The sequence below is a fragment of the Rhodnius prolixus genome, unplaced genomic scaffold (assembly GCF_049639745.1).
Source record: "Rhodnius prolixus isolate KJV_2025 unplaced genomic scaffold, Rpr scaffold_4, whole genome shotgun sequence".
In the NCBI taxonomy this organism is placed as follows: domain Eukaryota; kingdom Metazoa; phylum Arthropoda; class Insecta; order Hemiptera; family Reduviidae; genus Rhodnius; species Rhodnius prolixus.
In genome coordinates this window covers 16,330,101-16,349,325 of record NW_027411614.1, presented here as the reverse complement: position 1 = coordinate 16,349,325, position 19,225 = coordinate 16,330,101, and the positions used below count along the sequence as shown (strand labels likewise).

General features: G+C 34.0%; 1 protein-coding gene and 1 pseudogene across 4 annotated transcripts in view; both read right to left on the bottom strand.

The window, feature by feature from the left end:
* Ca-beta (Calcium channel protein beta subunit) overlaps nt 1–19,225 on the bottom strand; it is a 602,416-nt gene that overhangs the window by 410,413 nt on the left and 172,778 nt on the right. The gene's annotated exons all lie outside the window — the stretch shown is intronic.
* Nucleotides 745–877, bottom strand: LOC141456597 (U4 spliceosomal RNA; annotated as a pseudogene).

The window sequence follows — 19,225 nt, the reverse complement described above, 5'->3', positions numbered from 1 at the left end:
GAAAAACAGTTTTTTGCAATTATTAATACGAGAATAAATTATACCGAAGATGGTGGAAAATCCATTAAACTAAAAGAACTCAACAATACTATTGATGTTGATAATCGTTGGGTAGTACCATATTCTCCATAACTACTAAAAATATAACGCACACATAAATGTTGGGTACTGCAATTCAGTGAAAGCTAGAAAATATATTTGCAAATATGTGAACAAAGGAAGACGATATGGCAGTTTTTGGAGTGGAAAATACAACTGCATCTAACGATGAAGTCACCCAATATCAACTGGGACGCTTCATAAGTAGCAATGAGGCTGTATATCATTTTCCATTCATGAACGATATTCAACGGTTGTTCATTTAGCTGTACATCTTGAAAATGGACAGCGTGTGTATTTTACATCAGAAAATGTACGTGCAAGAGCAATGTCACCACCGCCAACAACATTAACTGAATTTTTCTCATTATGTAGAAATGATACCTTTGCAAGGACACTACTGTACTCTGAAGTAGGGATAATTTTATTGTTAATTTTCATTTCGATGTATTGTATATATTTGGTCATTAATAAACTATGTTTGAGGTATCAAAACTGCCTTTTTGTTCAAACACAGCAACGTGTGAACGGGTACAACTAGTTACAAAAAAATTTGAAACCCTAGATAATAATATGAATTTTTAAATTATATTCGAGACCCTAACCCTTTGTCCTACTGTGAATACAAGAAATTATGCTAGGGCCCCTGCTTGCAATGTGGCATCCTTTCGAAGCACAAACCTTTAAAAAGAAATTATAGTATCCTAAATGTTTCAACTAGCAATAATCGCACCTCAGGAGACCTTCATTGGTTACGATATTGCCACTGCGCAAGATTGGTAGTCATTGGCGCCACGGTAGCCGAGCGGGTTAGAGGCGAGACCTGCGACGCTAATATGTATTGTGGTACTGGGTTCGATTCCCGGTCTTAGGCCTTGGATTTTATTTAATGGTTAATAAAAGAAATTTACAGTAAAGTATGTTTGCTATTCGCCTCCGTCCACGACACCTAATTGGTAGTTGGACGTTAAGCCCCGCCTGAAAAAATAGGCGATTACTTTACTTTACTTTACTTAGTATCCTAAATTAGAACTTGATATGTGCGGTTAATCAAAAGTTGTGCTACCAGTTGTGTTGATTTTGTTTTTTCAAACTATTTTGATTTTGCCGGCACGCATTAATCGTGTGGATAACAATTTGGAATTAGAAAAGTGAAATTTGTTACGGGATAAAACGAATCCTCCTTGCCCGATACTAAGGTAGAGTTATTGTCAATAAATGGTTTTTGGGTTGCTGCAGCTGAGAATTAAGAAATTTATTAATTTAAGGAATATTAATGTTAATCATTTTAATGTTAATTGAAATGTTTTCCATCAGTAAAAAATAAAATGAAGAAAAATGACACCAATATTTAAAAAAATTTAAGTCCCAGACGCCTGTAATCAAAGGTCTTTCACAACTTTTTAGTGGAAAGCAAATCAGCTAAAATAAACCAATTAAAGAACCGAAACTTTACTAGCATTATTCCGCTCTTTGACATTTTTTGGAGCACGAACTCACTTTTTGCCGAGTTATGTTTACTTAGTCTCCTTTTAGGCTTATACACTTCGTCCAACGCTGCTCTAGTTTGTTGATCCCTTCCGAATAATAGGATTTGTCCAAGTCTGAAAAATAGCCATTCGTTTCTGCAATCACCTCCTCGTTTGAATAAAATCTTTTTCCCGCCAGCCATTTCTTCATATTGGGGAACAAATAGTAGTCCGAGGGAGCCAAGCCCCCCAAGAGAATAGAGGGGATGTGAAACGAGTTGGAACCCTATTTCCATTAATTTTGCGACCACAACTGCTGAGGTGTGAGCTGGTGCGTTGTCGTGATGGAAAAGGACTTTTTTGTGGGCCAATCGTGGGCGTTTTTCTTGCAGCTCGGTTTTCAAATGGTCCAATAACGATGAATAATATGCACCTGTAATAGTTTGACCCTTTTCCAGATAGTCGATGAGGATTATTCCTTACGAATCCCAAAAGACAGTTGCCATAATCTTTCCGGCCGAAGGAACGATCTTCGCCTTTTTTGGCGCAGATTCTCCCTTGGTAACCCATTGTTTAGATTGTTCTTTGGTCTCAGGAGTGTAGTGATGTATCCATGTTTCATCCACAGTGACGAAACGACGCTTAAAGTCCTGCGGATTTTTCTGGAACAGCTGCAAACCGTCCTTGCAACACTTCACACGATTTCGTTTTTGGTCAAGCGTGAGCAATCGCGGCACCCATCTTGCGGATAGCTTTGTCATGTCCAAATGCTGATGCAAAATATTATGTACCCGTTCATTCGAGATGCCCACAGCACTAGCAATCTCACGCACCTTCACTCTTCAGTCATCCATCACCATATCATGGATTTTATCAATGATTTCTGGAGTAGTAACCTCAACAGGGCGTCCAGAACGTTCAGCGTCACTTGTGCCCATATGGCCTCTCCGAAAATTTTGAAACCACTTATAAACTGTTCTAATCGAAGGTGCAGAGTCACCATAATGTTTATCAAGCTTCTCTTTAGTCTCCTGAGGCGTTTTGCCTTTCATAAAGTAGGGTTTAATCAACACACGAAATTCTTTTTCGTCCATTTTTTGAAAATCACTCGACTTCCTCGATTCAATGACAGATTCCTCTATAAAGAAAAATTGATTCTGATAATAAATACTTACGGATTCGGCCCAGATTTATATTAATATTAATTTCAAATAACATTCATATTTTGAAATATTTAATTCTGACTTAAATTTTATGAATTTTATTTATCAACTTATTTAATTATTTACACCATTAAAAACGTCTATCGAAACGGATTGAAACTAACTCATTAGCTTATTCAGTAGCTTATTTGTAAATCTACACGTCTGGATCTAAAAGGTCAACTAAGCCAAGGACAAAATGCGATGCATTTAATGTGTCGTCTAATGTCCAATAAAGATGTTTTGTTATAAATGACAACGTAAGCTGAGAGACATTGTAGCATTGATCGTAGTCTGTGTAACTCAAATTATACAGTATTCAGTTCCTAAAACAAGAACAACAAATTTACGATTAGTCATTTTAATCTTCTATTTTAATTTTAAATAAGTAGTTTCAATGTAATTTAAATTATAAAAGTACTTTAAACTGGTTAGTGAATCGTCTCAAATTACTATATGTGTATAAGTATAAATAAAGACTAATTTTTCTTTATTGCTCCTGATGAAGGGGCCCTTGTGGTAACTGAAACGTACAGGCACAATAAAACAATTCCAGAGTGACTCAGTTTTTACCAGAATCATTCTTTTTTGGTTCACTGGAGTCCTAAAAAATATTACAAATTGGTGGTAATGTGTAGTCTTGATTACGTGAACTATGTGAAACCAAAAAAACAGCAAAAAAGTCGAACTTGATATTTTCTTTATGGTTTTGAAACGGATGTTCACCTTATTAACGTGGCATTTCAGTAAAATGTTCAGCCTTACTATATGAAATATAAAGCAGAAATACAAATTTGGAGAAAAATATCCGATAAGAAGTAGCAACATCAATCAAAGGTTTACAGTTTATTGTCTTTCTTTTTTTCAACGAATATGTGCACTTTGATTTTCTTTGAACTCAGTGAGCCCAGTACATATACAGGGTGTATACGGAGGAGTGGTCGAAATTTCAGGAGGTGATTCAGCAGCTCAAATGCAACAAAAAATATTCTCTTCACTTTGGCCCGATTCTCAGTAGTGTCCAAGAGATCTACATTTTTAACTTTTCCGAGGATATTCGCGTTTATCACCATAAAAATGGCCGTAACTTTTTTATCCTTTTCCCTACAACAAATCTGCTTATTCCAAACGAAAGAGCATTAAATTGCCTACAAATTTGCTTGGTACAGAGTCTCAAAACGTTTCTTATAACAGTGAAATTTTTACTTAGTCAACAACTGCGTTTTATTGCTACTTTATTTTTTACTTCTATTTTATAAAATAATGATTGTTAAAAACTAAAATGGTTATTTTCTTTTTGTTCCTTCTCCAAAAATTGACATTTGAGTAAATTAATAGTGAAAAGTCGGTTACGCTAAATCCCAGTTTTCTGCATTTACACAACTCAGTTCGGGGTAGGATTTTAATAAAAACCAAAAAAATCCATGTGGTCTTGAAGCTCAGTAAATGCGCAACTTTTTCTGAAATTATGTGACTCCTTAATTCATTAATCATTGAGAAAATACAGTTGAAAATTTTAACAAAAATCATCGAGAACGAATTTTTTAGACATTAAAGTAAAAATTTCACTGTTATAAGAAACGTTTTGAGGCACTGTATTGAGAAAATTTATAGGAAATTTAATGCTCTTTCGTTTGGAATAAGCAGATTTGTTGTAGGGAAAAGGATAAAAAAGTTACGGCCATTTTTATGGTGATAAACGCGAATATCAACGGAAAAGGTAAAAATGCAAATCGTGTTTTGGACACTATTGAGAATCGGGCCAATGTGAATAGAAAAAATTTGTTTGTTGCATTTGAGCTGCTGAATCACCCCCCGAAGTTTCGACCACTCCTCCGTATACACCCTGGCTGTATACAGGGTGAACCAGTAAGTATTGTCCATAGGCCCACTGTGTGAAGTACATCTAAAGTGGAGTTCACTGACGTATTGGCCAACTTCATATTTTCCGCTGTTCTTCAGTGACGTCACTTTAATTTTTTTTCTAAAATCATTACTTTTTTCCAATAAAAATGTAATTACTCAGAAAGTTTTAGTCCGAATTCGATTCTGATGACACGGTTAGAAAGAAAGATAAATTTTCTAAAAATTGATACCATTTTTAAGCATAAGTTATTCTCCAAACAGCCTCAATCTTCCCCCGGATCCTGGAAAAATAAAAGTACTCGACATTTTTAAGAAAACTCATTAGGCTCTTATGTGATCATTATCCGACCTAGGTGCTGGCACTTTTTATAAAAGCTTCCTTGTTTAAAGGGATTTCAAACGGTATATCATTTTCCAGGATTCCTTATATCTTTGTATGAGAAATTACGTTTGTTTTGCAAGAAAACGTGTTCACAAGCACTCAACAGTGTTAGTTATCAAGTTGTTTAATTCATTGAAAACTCTTTTAGATGGGCCAGTAGGCAATTTTAAAGTAGGCTGTCTTAAAATAAGGAATTCAAAGATTGCAAATTGCACAAAAAAAAAAAGGTTGTAAGGTTTACTCAGTCTTTTCATTTTCAACAGGTAGTTGTGTGTGAAATTGTAATTTGGAGTAAATGCAAACTATATGAATTTTTTTTTTTATAAAAATAGCACTTGTTTTAAATATTTTCTAACATTTTCTCAATTTTTTTTTTTTTTTTTTTTTTAAGGGGAATTTGTAACCTTTGACTTCCTTATTTTAAGATAAAAGGAATCCTGGAAAATGATATACCGTTTGAAAGCCCTTTAAACAAGGAAGCTTTTATAAAAAGTGCCAGCACCTAGGTCGGATAATGATCACATAAGAGCCTAATGAGTTTTCTTAAAAATGTCGAGTACTTTTATTTTTCCAGGATCCGGAGGAAGATTGAGGCTGTTTGGAGAATAACTTATGCTTAAAAATGGTATCAATTTTTAGAAAATTTATCTGTCTTTCTAACCGTGTCATCAGAATCGAATTCGGACTAAAACTTTCTGAGTAATAACATTTTTATTGGAAAAAAGTAATGATTTTAGAAAAAAAATTAAAGTGACGTCACTGAAGAACAGTGGAAAATATGAAGTTGGCCAATACGTCAGTGAACTCCACTTTAGATATACTTCACACAGTGGGCCTATGGACAATACTTACTGTTTCACCCTGTATATCACCCTCTATTTCAGTCAGAAAATTTTTCCCAAAAATTTGAATAAGGCGGAACGCTCCAAGGGAAAGGTAAAATAAGGTTTTCATCTAGAGTACAAATTTTAGTATGATGTACGATTTCTAAACCAGTATAATAAGGGTAAGTGATGTCTAAACGAAATTCTGTGTAGGCAAAAAGAATATCAGTACACAAGAAGTGAGACTTAGTAAAAAAGTATTTTTCTAGTTATTCATGTAATTTCCTAGGCAGTGCCCAAGCAGAATAATTTGTACGAAAAAAATAGTGTGTAATCCTTACGCATATTATTCATCGTTATTGGACCGTTTGAAAACCGAGCTGCAAGTAAAACGCCCACGATTGGCCCACAAAAAAGTCCTTTTCCATCACGACAACGCACCAGCTCACACCTCAGCAGTTGTGGTCGCAAAATTAATGGAAATAGGGTTCCAACCCGTTTCACATCCCCCCTATTCTCCAGACTTGGCTCCCTCGGACTACTATTTGTTCCCCAATATGAAGAAATGGCTGGCGGGAAAAAGATTTTATTCAAACGAGGAGGTGATTGCAGAAACGAATGGCTATTTTTCAGACTTGGACAAATCCTATTATTCGGAAGGGATCAACAAACTAGAGCAGCGTTGGACGAAGTGTATAAGCTTAAAAGGAGACTATGTTAAAAAATAAAAAAGGTTTACCCCCAAAAATTAAGTAGTTTTTACTTTTGCACGGACTTTTCAAACGACCCTCGTATCTATCAGAGTTCGGTTTACAATTTTTTATAAGTAACCATTTTTTTTGTGGTGGTTCTGCAGGTTCTTGTCCTTTAATAGCAATTGCTTTATTAAAGATGTAAGAAATTGAAATCAAGCGATTCAGGAGAAATTTTAAAAGGCGGTAGGAGAAAAAAACCATGTGCGTGCATTCGCTTATTTTTATTTATTAAGGAAGTTCATTTTATTGGGAGTTTATAAAAAGAGAAGTGGGAGAATGAAAAAGGAGGTCTACGTAGCGAGCAGGTTAGACTGAGATAGAGTGTTCAGCACACTCTCGAAGATCAGATTCAGTGTGTGCGCTGAATACATTAAAAGCCCAGTATATATACAGTTAAGCACTAATATGGCGGATTATAGTTGCCTAAAGCTCTTGTTCGGCTAAAACCAGCTATATCCTCCTCATTATCTATTTTCGCTCCTTTTTATTCTCTCTCTTTCAAAATATGTTTTTCTCTTTCTCCTCCACCTTACACACGCGCCCACAAACAAACGCTCTTTTATATGCAGTTTGTAAGAGAGGCATTCTGCCTAGGTAGTAAACACCATTCCTAGACAGTAGAAACTGACACGTGGTTCACCTAGCCTTCTTGATCGAGGCCTTCTTCATCTAGTATGTCCGGTCTTAGAAGCCTTTTATTATAACGTCTAACTGTTTTTATTCAAAGAGGGCGGTGTCCAGTTTATAAGATACGCTCAACTCATATTATATACATAAATGGTGTGTATGTCTAAATAAGATTATAAAAACTTACACAGCAGCAAAGTCCGGCATTAAAATAAAAAAAAAAAATGAGTTAAAATTTATGCACATTAATGTTACAATAATAAATATTTTTGTAAATTATAAATTATTTATCAACATTTTACAGCTTCTTTCATTTTACAGAAAAATGTGGGCAAATTCTCGTTTAATAAGAGTTATTTTTTTTGCAGCAACGTGGGATTTAATAGTTTTCTAAAAATACTTTGCCAAAAAATGAGCAAAAACGGCATCTTCAAACGTTATTGTCCTTACTTTTTAGTAAACAACGTAGTGCCAAAACGGTCTCATTCGAATCTGAATTAAAGTAACGTTACAGTCATGTAACCTACATAAAGTGCTCCTGTCGACAATCAAATGTAACTCAAACACAGTCTCCTACCGGACAGAATCAAGAACACAATGTCACTGTTACAGGAAGGACAGGAAGACGTATGGACGTCTTAGAAAGAATAGAAAGCTACAAACAGTGAATATACAATGACCGAAGTTGGCAATATTCTTTTTTCCTTCTCGAATAATTATTTATCTTGTTTGTAAGTTCTGTTATAACTGTCCGGTAAGACAGTTGATCGTCAAAGTTGATAAGGGTTGATCTTCAAAAACTGTACGCAACATCGAAACGTTAAAAAATACCCACCTTAGACAATTTTCTTCTCCTTTTCTATAAAAGGTAAAATTCCCAAATTTTCTTTAAAATATTGGGCAAAACAAACCTTGAAAAGAAAGTGAATCTTGTATGAATAATAATAATAATAATAATAATAAAGAAGGGAAGGGATTAGCTGTGAGGTTAGCATACTGGAGTCCCACGCGGAGGTCCCGGGTTCGAATCCAGCAGCTGACCCTTAGATTTTCTCTTCTTAGGAGCTTCTTACAGCTTACTGTCCGGTGATGGACAGTGTTGTCTGTAACGAGAGAACACTGTCCGGAGGCCGGCAGTGCACTGGAAAAAGCTCCGGGCGCTAATAACCTCAGATGTTGAAGCGCCAAAAAAAAAATAAATAAATAAAGATTATCTGTTATAATATTTCAGTACCCCGGAGGTACACCAACACTAAGTCCATATTTTCAAAATTTCCTTTTTTAATCTTTCTAATACAATATTTCCTTTTTTTATTACCCAACCATCACTTATGGTGCATCTATGTTTCTTATTATCCACCAAAGATTTAAGCAAAATAACTCCCTTGGGATTATAAGTAAGAGAAAAACTGCGAAAAATCTCTTTCATTTGCTCTCCTTTAAAAAATTTAAAATTGGACATAGTGTTGTGTACCTCCGGGATACTGATTTATGTTAGCTGTTGAATTCTCTATTGCTAATTAAACGGCTTCTCTTTTGATTATTCGAGTTTATATTATTTGGTAATAAATGGACCAACTCTACATAACATCCACGCGAATGCTTATCCATGTTAAAAAACTAATTGTGTAATTCAAACTATATTTTGATTTATAGATTATAAATCCATTTTATAATAGTATTATCAAGTCCATCTGTGTGAATACAGAATCGCGTTCATATAGTACTTTTTTTATGTAATGTTATATAGTATAAAATAAACAATTAGATTGCAGGAAGACTTCAAAAATATATTTTGGCTCGTGCAGAAAATAGATTGAGAAATCTTGAGTTTTAAATATTACTCTCAAGCGACTCACGTGGAACCCACATACTATACTTAAAAGACAAGCAATGACAAAACGTGCGAAACTGCTTTACAAACTTCTTGGACGTCGCTCCAAATTACCCATAGAACTCAAACGATTAATATACAGTACTATTCTCAAAACTATGTGGAACTACGGGCTAGAGCTGTGGGGTTCAGCCAAACCTACAAACATATGGACAGTACAGACATTTCAGTCAAAACTCCTGCGACAGATAGCTGACGCACCTTTCTACGTGACTAAACTCACTCTTCACACCGACCTCAACAATCCCTTCATAGACCAACTCGTCAAGACTAAATATCGAAAATTCCATACTGCTCTCTCCACTTGCTCAAATCCTCTTGTACAGTCTCTCGCCTCCTCTGACATCCCTAATACTCCTCGCCGACTGAATCGCCAGTGGCCCCGCGACTTCCTTTCAGTCTGAAGAACTAAATCTCTACTCTCTCCTACTCATATTCTCCTCCTCACATTCCCCTATCTCATCTAGAGAGTGCTACCACTGGGTAGCTTCTCTCCACCTGCTCTTCCCGATCCAGCCGTCTCATTCATCTCCTATTTACTTATTGTTTATATTTATTCAGATTGTAAATTACAAAATAAATTTAAAAAAAAAATATTACTCTCTGAAAACCACAAAAATATATGACCTAAAATATAAGGCAGACAAACTAGGAACAAGTAAAAATTGTTTAATTTCACCAAAATATCGATTGCCAATTTCATTCTTACAACCGAAAAAAATTGAATCAGCTAGAGGAATGAGTTGTTTTTTGTTGAAATAATCAAAACTTATGTTACCCTTATAAAGCTTTTAAAATGGACATCTGCTTTGAGATTTGTACAGAAACAATAATTACATAAATATCAAGTAATATAATGGTAATTATAAGGACAGAGTTTTTAGATTAGAATAATTACCAGCTAATAATATCGAGCGATTTCTGTTTTGTGGAATTTGTGGTAAAATCAACCAAGGGCATCTTTTATAAGTTTTTCTTTTAACAGAAACTAAAAAAAAAAAAAGAAAAAAATAACACAAAAATCTGTTCACTTGAGGTGAGTGGAAGAAGAAGAACGTGCCGTCAAAACGAGAAGAACCGAGTGGGAGGGGGGAAATATGTCTCCATTTAGTTGAATTTGAAATAATTGGTGGGTTTGTCGCAGGCGATTCACTAAAGGTCCGGGGACACACGGCACCCCTAATCACTGGATATTATATCTTCCTCTATTCGCTCTGCCGTCAGCTCTCTCGGTCAGATCTGTTAATGATTGTCGCGTGCCTTAAGGCATCTGCTATCGTACTAGCCCGCCACATGTGCTTGGAGAAACAAAACTAATAATTATAATACATAGCTCATACAAATCGGGCAATTGTCACTTTTATAGAAATTTGAAAATAACTAAAACATTTACAATGGCTGTTTTTTGTTTATGAAAAAATAAAAACAAGGATTAGAATCTCGAAATAATTACCACGTTACTGGTTCTTCTTTATTCCTCTTAGGATAGCAAATTTTCTTTATATTCTAAACATCAAGTTTCTTGCTATAAGCTACACCGCATTTCGTATAATTATGGAAACATAAACTCTTATTGTTAACATTGCTACATTTTTTGTCGCCTTTTCATTTTTTGTTTACAAATTTTAAAAAAGTTAGTAAAAATGTATAAAACTGGCTATTGTTGATCTGTGTAATTAGTTATTCATCCTGTTTCCTTTTTATTATTCCTTAATTAGAGTATTTTAAAATATTAAATTGTTCTATGTGCCTTTCAGAATAAATTACCAAGCTGTTTGCCGAAATAAGAACACCATACTTGAAACGAGAACTTCCTAATGTTATAAACCAAAAATGTTCGTAAAAACAGTTTTTTATTTTTCTGTTTTTGCTGCAAAGACTCGTTTTGTTAATGTTTTAAGAAGTTAATACAGTCGAACCTCCCATAAAGGACACTCTCACTAACGACCACCTCCATTTACGGACAGTTTTTGGATTTCCCCGTTTTACCCCTTATACACTTTCTATATAAAAGAACCTCCGTCTAACGGACACTCTACATAGCTACCGCGGGCATTGATTTTGGGGAACGGATTAAATGTTTCACCTCCCACCAACGATCACCTTATTCTTAAAAGTTCGTTTGACGCGGTGATCAAAAGAATTATCCCCTCTCAAGTTTTTTTCTGGTTTTTCCTAAAGTTTCCTACATAAGCTCATACATCTTGGACCATCATAATCATTTTTCAATATAACTTTGGACGAACAATATTATTTTTTTCCTATATGTCTCTCAAACGAAAGTGGTTAACTCTAGAAGAGAAAATAAATGTGTTGGAAGATTTTGCAAAAACTAAATCGAGCCATCGTCATGTATGATGATATGATGTTATGATGATAATTTTACCATAAATTATTATTGTTATGAATAAATTTGATGATTATTATAAAAATTATTAATTATCGTAAGTCAATAATATGTAGTTTTTTGATAAATTTTTTGGATAATTAAGAAAAACTTGATGCAGATCATATAGCTAAATAATTATGCAATTATATAAGTTTTTAATTCTATTATTAATAAACAATTTTTAAATAGATGTTTGGGAAAAAAATCCATATTTTTTCTTTATGAAACTTGCCTACTCCTTCTAACGGCCACCTCGTTTCCGGCCACTTTGCTTTCCCCCGCCAGTGTCCGTTATTGAGAGGTTCGACTGTGTTTCGTTGAACAAAAATGTCAAAAGTTTGAATGATATAGTAATTTATCTTAAGCCCTACGGATAAATTATGTTAAATTGCTCACTATACCCCGAACAGTGAGCTGTAAGAAGCTCGTGGGAAGAAAGAATCTGAGGGCTAGCAGCTGGATTCGAACCCGGGATCTTCGCTTGGAAATCCAGTACACAAACTGCTAAGATAATCTCTTCCCTATGAAACATGCAATTAAATCTCGGTTTTACTAGGCATTTTTTTGTCTTAATTCTTTTTTTTATTTTTGTCTTTCGCCGAATTGCCAATTAATATCCTCCATTAAGTTTTATGTAAGTAGGTATAAAGGTTTTTCTCATTTGTATATCTTAGCCTAGAAATGCTATATCTTCGTATCGGAAGGGATGCTGGATAGAAACGGCAAACCCTTTTTTTCTACGTTTTTCCTAACTAGGATAGATAATTTCTTTACACTTGAAATCCTTATCTTCATTACAGTATGTATGTAGAAGTGAAGATGTCTTGCCATTTCTGTGTAAATGTGCTCTAAAAACTGCGTGATTAACTTCTTATCTAATTTACCTTATACATGACGCATTGCCAGTTTAGGAGCCTTCAAATTTTGGTCACTTTAATGATTTTTATATTACTGTTTTTATAGTTTTATAGTTTTATAGTTTTATACTGTTGCATTTATTGCTGTTACTGTATTTCGTCTACCATTTTAACACTTTTCTTTAAATCTGTTGGCAGTAGTATCAAATTATCTATTTCACTATTATCCTTGTCTATCCTGCCATTAGCTTTAAAGCCTTGCAGTGCCTCTAATCCAAAGAAACTGTACCGAGACAACTTCCCCTTTTAGAATTGTTTTCTTCAATTTGATTTATGCCTGCAAACCATTTATGCAGGCCAACCAATTTACTACTGCAATTTCGCAACATCAGTTCAAGAATATACTTCCCTTTAATATCGCACCTAGTTCAGCTGTACAGCTAAATGCGCTGTTTACCTAGCTATTGTGACACAACTACGAACAAGATCGTTCACTGCATTATTAATTTTTGAACTGTCCATGAAAATAAAATATGTCTTCGGGTGGTTGGAGAAATCGTTATTTCACAAAGGCTTAATCTCACATCATCTAAAATCAATGATTAAAAAATGTCTTTCATTAGAATGATAGCCTGTAAATTTGCTGAAGCCCAATAGATCGTAAAGTACATAAATATTATGCAGACGACAAGACCGACGCGATTATTTTGGCTCTTCACAACAGTATCTTGGTCCAGATAGACTACTTGGTACCATACTTGGCTATATTAGTCGATGACTCTTCCCCAAAAATCAATGTTAAGAAAACTCGTCACTCTTTTCATTTAATTTTAAATTCTCAATGCCACAACCATAAGTATTTATTTGCCCATCTGATTGTAAACGAGAGAACAGTAAAAAATATTCAAGTATACGAATACGTTAAATGAATTTAACTGAAATATAGTTCTATTTTCCAGATGTATTTACTACCAGCTAATTTTTAAGGATTTCCCCATTAGATATGTGACATTGTGTGTACATCCTGTTTATATATTATTACTTTAAATAATATTATTTGTCATCTCATTAAATAATAATTAATTCACTTAAATATCTATTGTTTCGAAATTAATACTCACATTAATCAAAATACTATACAGAAATTAGTATACCCATTATATGTAAATTATCCATGAGTTAATTAAGAAAATTAACGAATAGTTTTAAAATTTAACTTTAATTAATTTGCTACAGATTTATAAACCGTAATCTAAACGAATATTATGTCCGGCAATAGAATCGTATGAATAGGTGCTGATTACGGTAGCAACTAACAATTAGACATAAGTGACTGAATCTGGTCTCAATGGTATTAAATATTAATATAAAGTGCTCAAATTATAATATTTTTATTAATTTACACAAACAATACAGGTAGGTCAATTTCTTGGCTATAATTCTAAAAACGAATTAATTATAACGCTATTATAATATTTTTGAAGAAATAAATGAGCCGACTTGAATAAACAGTTTTTTTAAAAATATAAGTTGGTATTTAATTGTAATCACGCCATTAAGTAGTCCCAGTGCGGAAAATAAGTTCATAACGCAAAGATGTTCCTTTTCAAAGATATTGTAAAAAGCACTTTCATAAAAGCGTTCGACTGGTAAAATTAAAACATTTTCCTTTAATTTTCGAGTCATCATGCTGCTTTTAAAAGTTATCAACCACCAATTGGTATCTTCAACACCATAAGCTTTCTATTTGAGTGTTTCCGCTTTGGGAATAATTCAAAATGTGTATTTCCAAGCATTTTCTAGACTGAAGGTATATTACCGTGCCTAACAGCAATGGCTTTTCTCTTAGGCACTACGGTAGCCGAGCGGTTAGAGGCGAGACCAGCAAAGCTAATATGTATTGTGGTACTGGGTTCGATTCTCGGTCTTAGGCCTTGGATTTAATTTAATGGTTAATAAAAGAAATTTACAGTAAAGTATGTTTGCTAATCGCCTCCGTCCACGACACCTATTAGGTAATTGACGTAAAGCCCACCTGAAAAAATAGGCAACACTTTAATCTTTTTACTTTAAAGTTTTTCACTTCTTTTCTATTCTATTCAATGTATTTTCAACTATTTCTAAGACTTATTTCATGAAATAGCCTTCCAAAAAACCAGTTATGGCTTTATTCTTAAATTGATAAATGGCAGTTGACAACTTTATGTTGTCGAAACTGATTATCAAATTGGCCTTACATATACAGATTAATTATATTTAAAAATGAAACGAACAATGCAAGTACTGACTGCAAATGCTATTAGAGTAAAGGCGACCTTCACTTAATAATATAAGAATTAAAAAAAAATTATATATAATAATATATATAAAAGGTTCGGTGTTCAGCAGAGATAAAGGCAATCTTCCATGTGCTACGCATTAGTACATACCATAAATCTCAAGAATAAAATGTAATTAGTGCTAAAAATGAAGCAGGTTTTAAATGAAGCAAATTTATATCGCTAAATTGTAATTAACAGCTTTTAATTTGGATATTTGCTTTAATAATTTTTTTTTTGTTTGAGTGCATCTCTTATTAAATAACTAGGAGGTGAAAGAAATTTAAAATAATAAATATATAAACCAAATATCATGGGTTGTCGAGGATATCTGGTAGAAGTATAAGGAGATATTAAGTAGAGAAGGGTTAATCACTTCAAGAAGAATTAACTAATAGAACTATGAGTAAATAGTCGTGCTGCATTAACTATTACTAATAGTATATTGAAAATGGCACATTATAATTCAATATGAGAATTGAATATATTTATCTGATCTTAATTACGAACAACAAAAAAAATGCCTACAAAAGTGGGCTCAGACTTATCATTAATAAATAAATGTTGATAACAAGCATAATATTAAAATTGTCAGCATTATTCAGCATAACAACATGCCTATTAACGTCCTACGCTTAGTACAAAAATGTATGAATAAAATTATACGAATATAGTTACAGTGAGAGGGATATTTATCTGGTTACATTAATATTATAATTTTTATTTATTTTATTTCCATTTATTAAAATTAAAAATTAGATTTATAGACACATGATTTTCTTTTATCGTGATTTAGTATTCAAATTTTAATTTAAATGTTTAATTCCTCTTAATAGTAGAGATGTGATGGAGTCCGCTTACTGCACTTATTTTGCGGTTTAAAAAAAAAAAAAATTAAAACATTCCCAGCATTTCGTAAGTGTAATAAATATATTTTGGGGTACAACATGTTTTATGTTAAAAATTGAAGTTCTATAGCTGTGCAATCGAGCAAAGATTAAATAAAATATTTGGAAGTGTTTTCGAGATAGTTCTCAAAACACTGTTCACGCAAAGGATAGTAATTACCATCCCAGCACGTGTGGCTCATGTAGGGGGATTGCTAATGGCCCAGCGATCAATGTGGCCCTCTCCCAAAAAAGTCAATTTGTGTAGAGAAATAAGTATATGCTAATCAAACGCTCGTGATTCTAATTTGACCGTAAACATCAAAAATACTTTAGGTAAGAATTAATAAATAGAGCGATCGACGTAAATGGCCCAAAAACACTACGAACCTTAAGCAATTTTCCCATCCACGAAACCTAATTTAGTAAGTGGACGTTGAGACCAGTAGTAGAGAAATGAGGATTCTGGCACACCTAAAATGTGCACCTTTTTTGTGCATAATGGCCGCCATCCCAACTCCGCCCACAACCTACACCACCCATACTAATTGAATAATCATAGAATTCAACGAGAGTTTAGGCCACGCCCCCCCTCTTTATTGACTAATCATCGAATTCGACGAGATCATTAGGACACGCCCCCCACCGCCACCTTATTGATCAATAAGGGCCCCATTTCACAGCAAAACCATGACCCAAAAAAATTTCAACTATCAATATCTTCTCAACTAATGGATCTGTACTCAAGAAAACTATAGCATACTACTCAGTAAAACAGAGTGTGTAAGAGCAGAAAATTTCATACGAATAATCAGTTGTTTACTGTGGGTCCCATTACACAGCAAAACCATGACCCAAAAAAATTTCAACTCTCAATATCTTCTCAACTAATGGATCTGTACTCAAGAAAACTATAGCATACGACTCAGTAAAACAGAGTGTCCAAGAGTAATCCAAGTTTCATACGAATAATCTGTTGATTACTGTGGGAATTATAAGGGCCCCATTTCACAACAAAACCATGACCCAAAAAAATTTCAACTCTCAATATCTTCTCAACTAATGTATCTGTACTCAAGAAAACTATAGTGTGCGACTCAGTAAAACGCAGTGTGTAAGAGCAGAAAATTTCATACGAATAATCAGTTGTTTACTGTGGGAATTATGAGGGCCCAATTTCACAGCAAAACCATGACCCAAAAAAATTTCAACTCTCAATATCTTCTCAACTAATGGATCTGTCCTCAAGAAAACTATAGCATACTACACAGTAAAACAGAGTGTGTAAGATCACAAAGTTTCATACGAATAATCTGTTGTTTACTGTGGGAATTATAAGGGCCCAATTTCACAGCAAAACCATGACCCAAAAAAATTTCAACTCTCAATATCTTCTCAACTAATGGATCTGTACTCAAGAAAACTATAGCATACTACACAGTAAAACAGAGTGTGTAAGATCACAAAGTTTCATACGAATAATATGTTGTTTACTGTGGGAATTATAAGGGCCCAATTTCACAGCAAAACCATGACCTAAAAAAATTTCAACTCTCAATATCTTCTCAACTAATGGATCTGTACTCAAGAAAACTATAGCGTACTACTCAGTAAAACGCAGTGTGTAAGTGCAGAAAATTTCATACGAATAATCAGTTGTTTACGGTGGGAATTATAAGGGCCCATTTCACAGCAAAACCATGACCCAAAAAAATTTCAACTATCAATATCTTCTCAACTAATGGATCTGTACTCAAGAAAACTATAGCATACTACTCAGTAAAACAGAGTGTGTAAGAGCAGAAAATTTCATACGAATAATCAGTTGTTTACTGTGGGTCCCATTACACAGCAAAACCATGACCCAAAAAAATTTCAACTCTCAATATCTTCTCAACTAATGGATCTGTACTCAAGAAAACTATAGCATACGACTCAGTAAAACAGAGTGTCCAAGAGTAATCCAAGTTTCATACGAATAATCTGTTGATTACTGTGGGAATTATAAGGGCCCCATTTCACAACAAAACCATGACCCAAAAAAATTTCAACTCTCAATATCTTCTCAACTAATGTATCTGTACTCAAGAAAACTATAGTGTGCGACTCAGTAAAACGCAGTGTGTAAGAGCAGAAAATTTCATACGAATAATCAGTTGTTTACTGTGGGAATTATGAGGGCCCAATTTCACAGCAAAACCATGACCCAAAAAAATTTCAACTCTCAATATCTTCTCAACTAATGGATCTGTCCTCAAGAAAACTATAGCATACTACACAGTAAAACAGAGTGTGTAAGATCACAAAGTTTCATACGAATAATCTGTTGTTTACTGTGGGAATTATAAGGGCCCAATTTCACAGCAAAACCATGACCCAAAAAAATTTCAACTCTCAATATCTTCTCAACTAATGGATCTGTACTCAAGAAAACTATAGCATACTACACAGTAAAACAGAGTGTGTAAGATCACAAAGTTTCATACGAATAATATGTTGTTTACTGTGGGAATTATAAGGGCCCAATTTCACAGCAAAACCATGACCTAAAAAAATTTCAACTCTCAATATCTTCTCAACTAATGGATCTGTACTCAAGAAAACTATAGCGTACTACTCAGTAAAACGCAGTGTGTAAGTGCAGAAAATTTCATACGAATAATCAGTTGTTTACGGTGGGAATTATAAGGGCCCATTTCACAGCAAAACCATGACCCAAAAAAATTTCAAGTCTCAATATCTTCTCAACTAATGGATCTGTATTCAAGAAAACTATAGCGTGCTACTCAGTAAAACGGAGTGTGTAAGAGCAGAAAATTTCATACGAATAATCAGTTGTTTACTGTGGGAAATATAAGGGCCCCATTTCACAGCGAAACCATGACCCAAAAAAATTTCAACTCTCAATATCTTCTCAACTAATGGATGTGTACTCAAGAAAACTATAGAGTGCTACTCAGAAAAACGCAGTGTGTAAGAGCAGAAAATTTCATACGAATAATCAGTTGTTTACTGTGGGAATTATAAGGGCACATTTCACAGCAAAACCATGACCCAAAAAAATTTCAACTCTCAATATCTACTCAACTAATGGGTCTGTACTCAAGAAAACTATAGTGAGCTACTCAGTGAAACGGAGTGCGCAAGAGCAGAAAATTTCATACGAATAATCAGTTGTTTACTGTGGGAATTATAAGGGTCCCATTTCCAACAAAACCATGACCCAAAAAAATTTTAACTCTCAATATCTTCCCAACTAATGGATCTGTCCTCAAGAAAACTATAGCATACTACTCAGTAAAACAGAGTGCGTAAGATCACAAAGTCTCATACGAATAATCTGTTGTTTACTGTTGGAATTATAAGGGCCCCAATTCCCAGCAAAACCATGACCCAAAAAAATTTCAACTCTCAATATCTTAATGGATCTGTCCTCAAGAAAACTATAGCATACTACTCAGTAAAACAGAGTGCGTAAGATCACAAAGTTTCATACGAATAATCAGTTGTTTACTGTGGGAATTATAAGGGCCCCATTTCACAGCAAAACGATGACCCAAAAAAATTTCAACTCTCAATATCTTCTTAACTAATGGATCTGTACTCAAGAAAACTATAGCGTACTACTCAGTAAAACGCAGTGTGTAAGTGCAGAA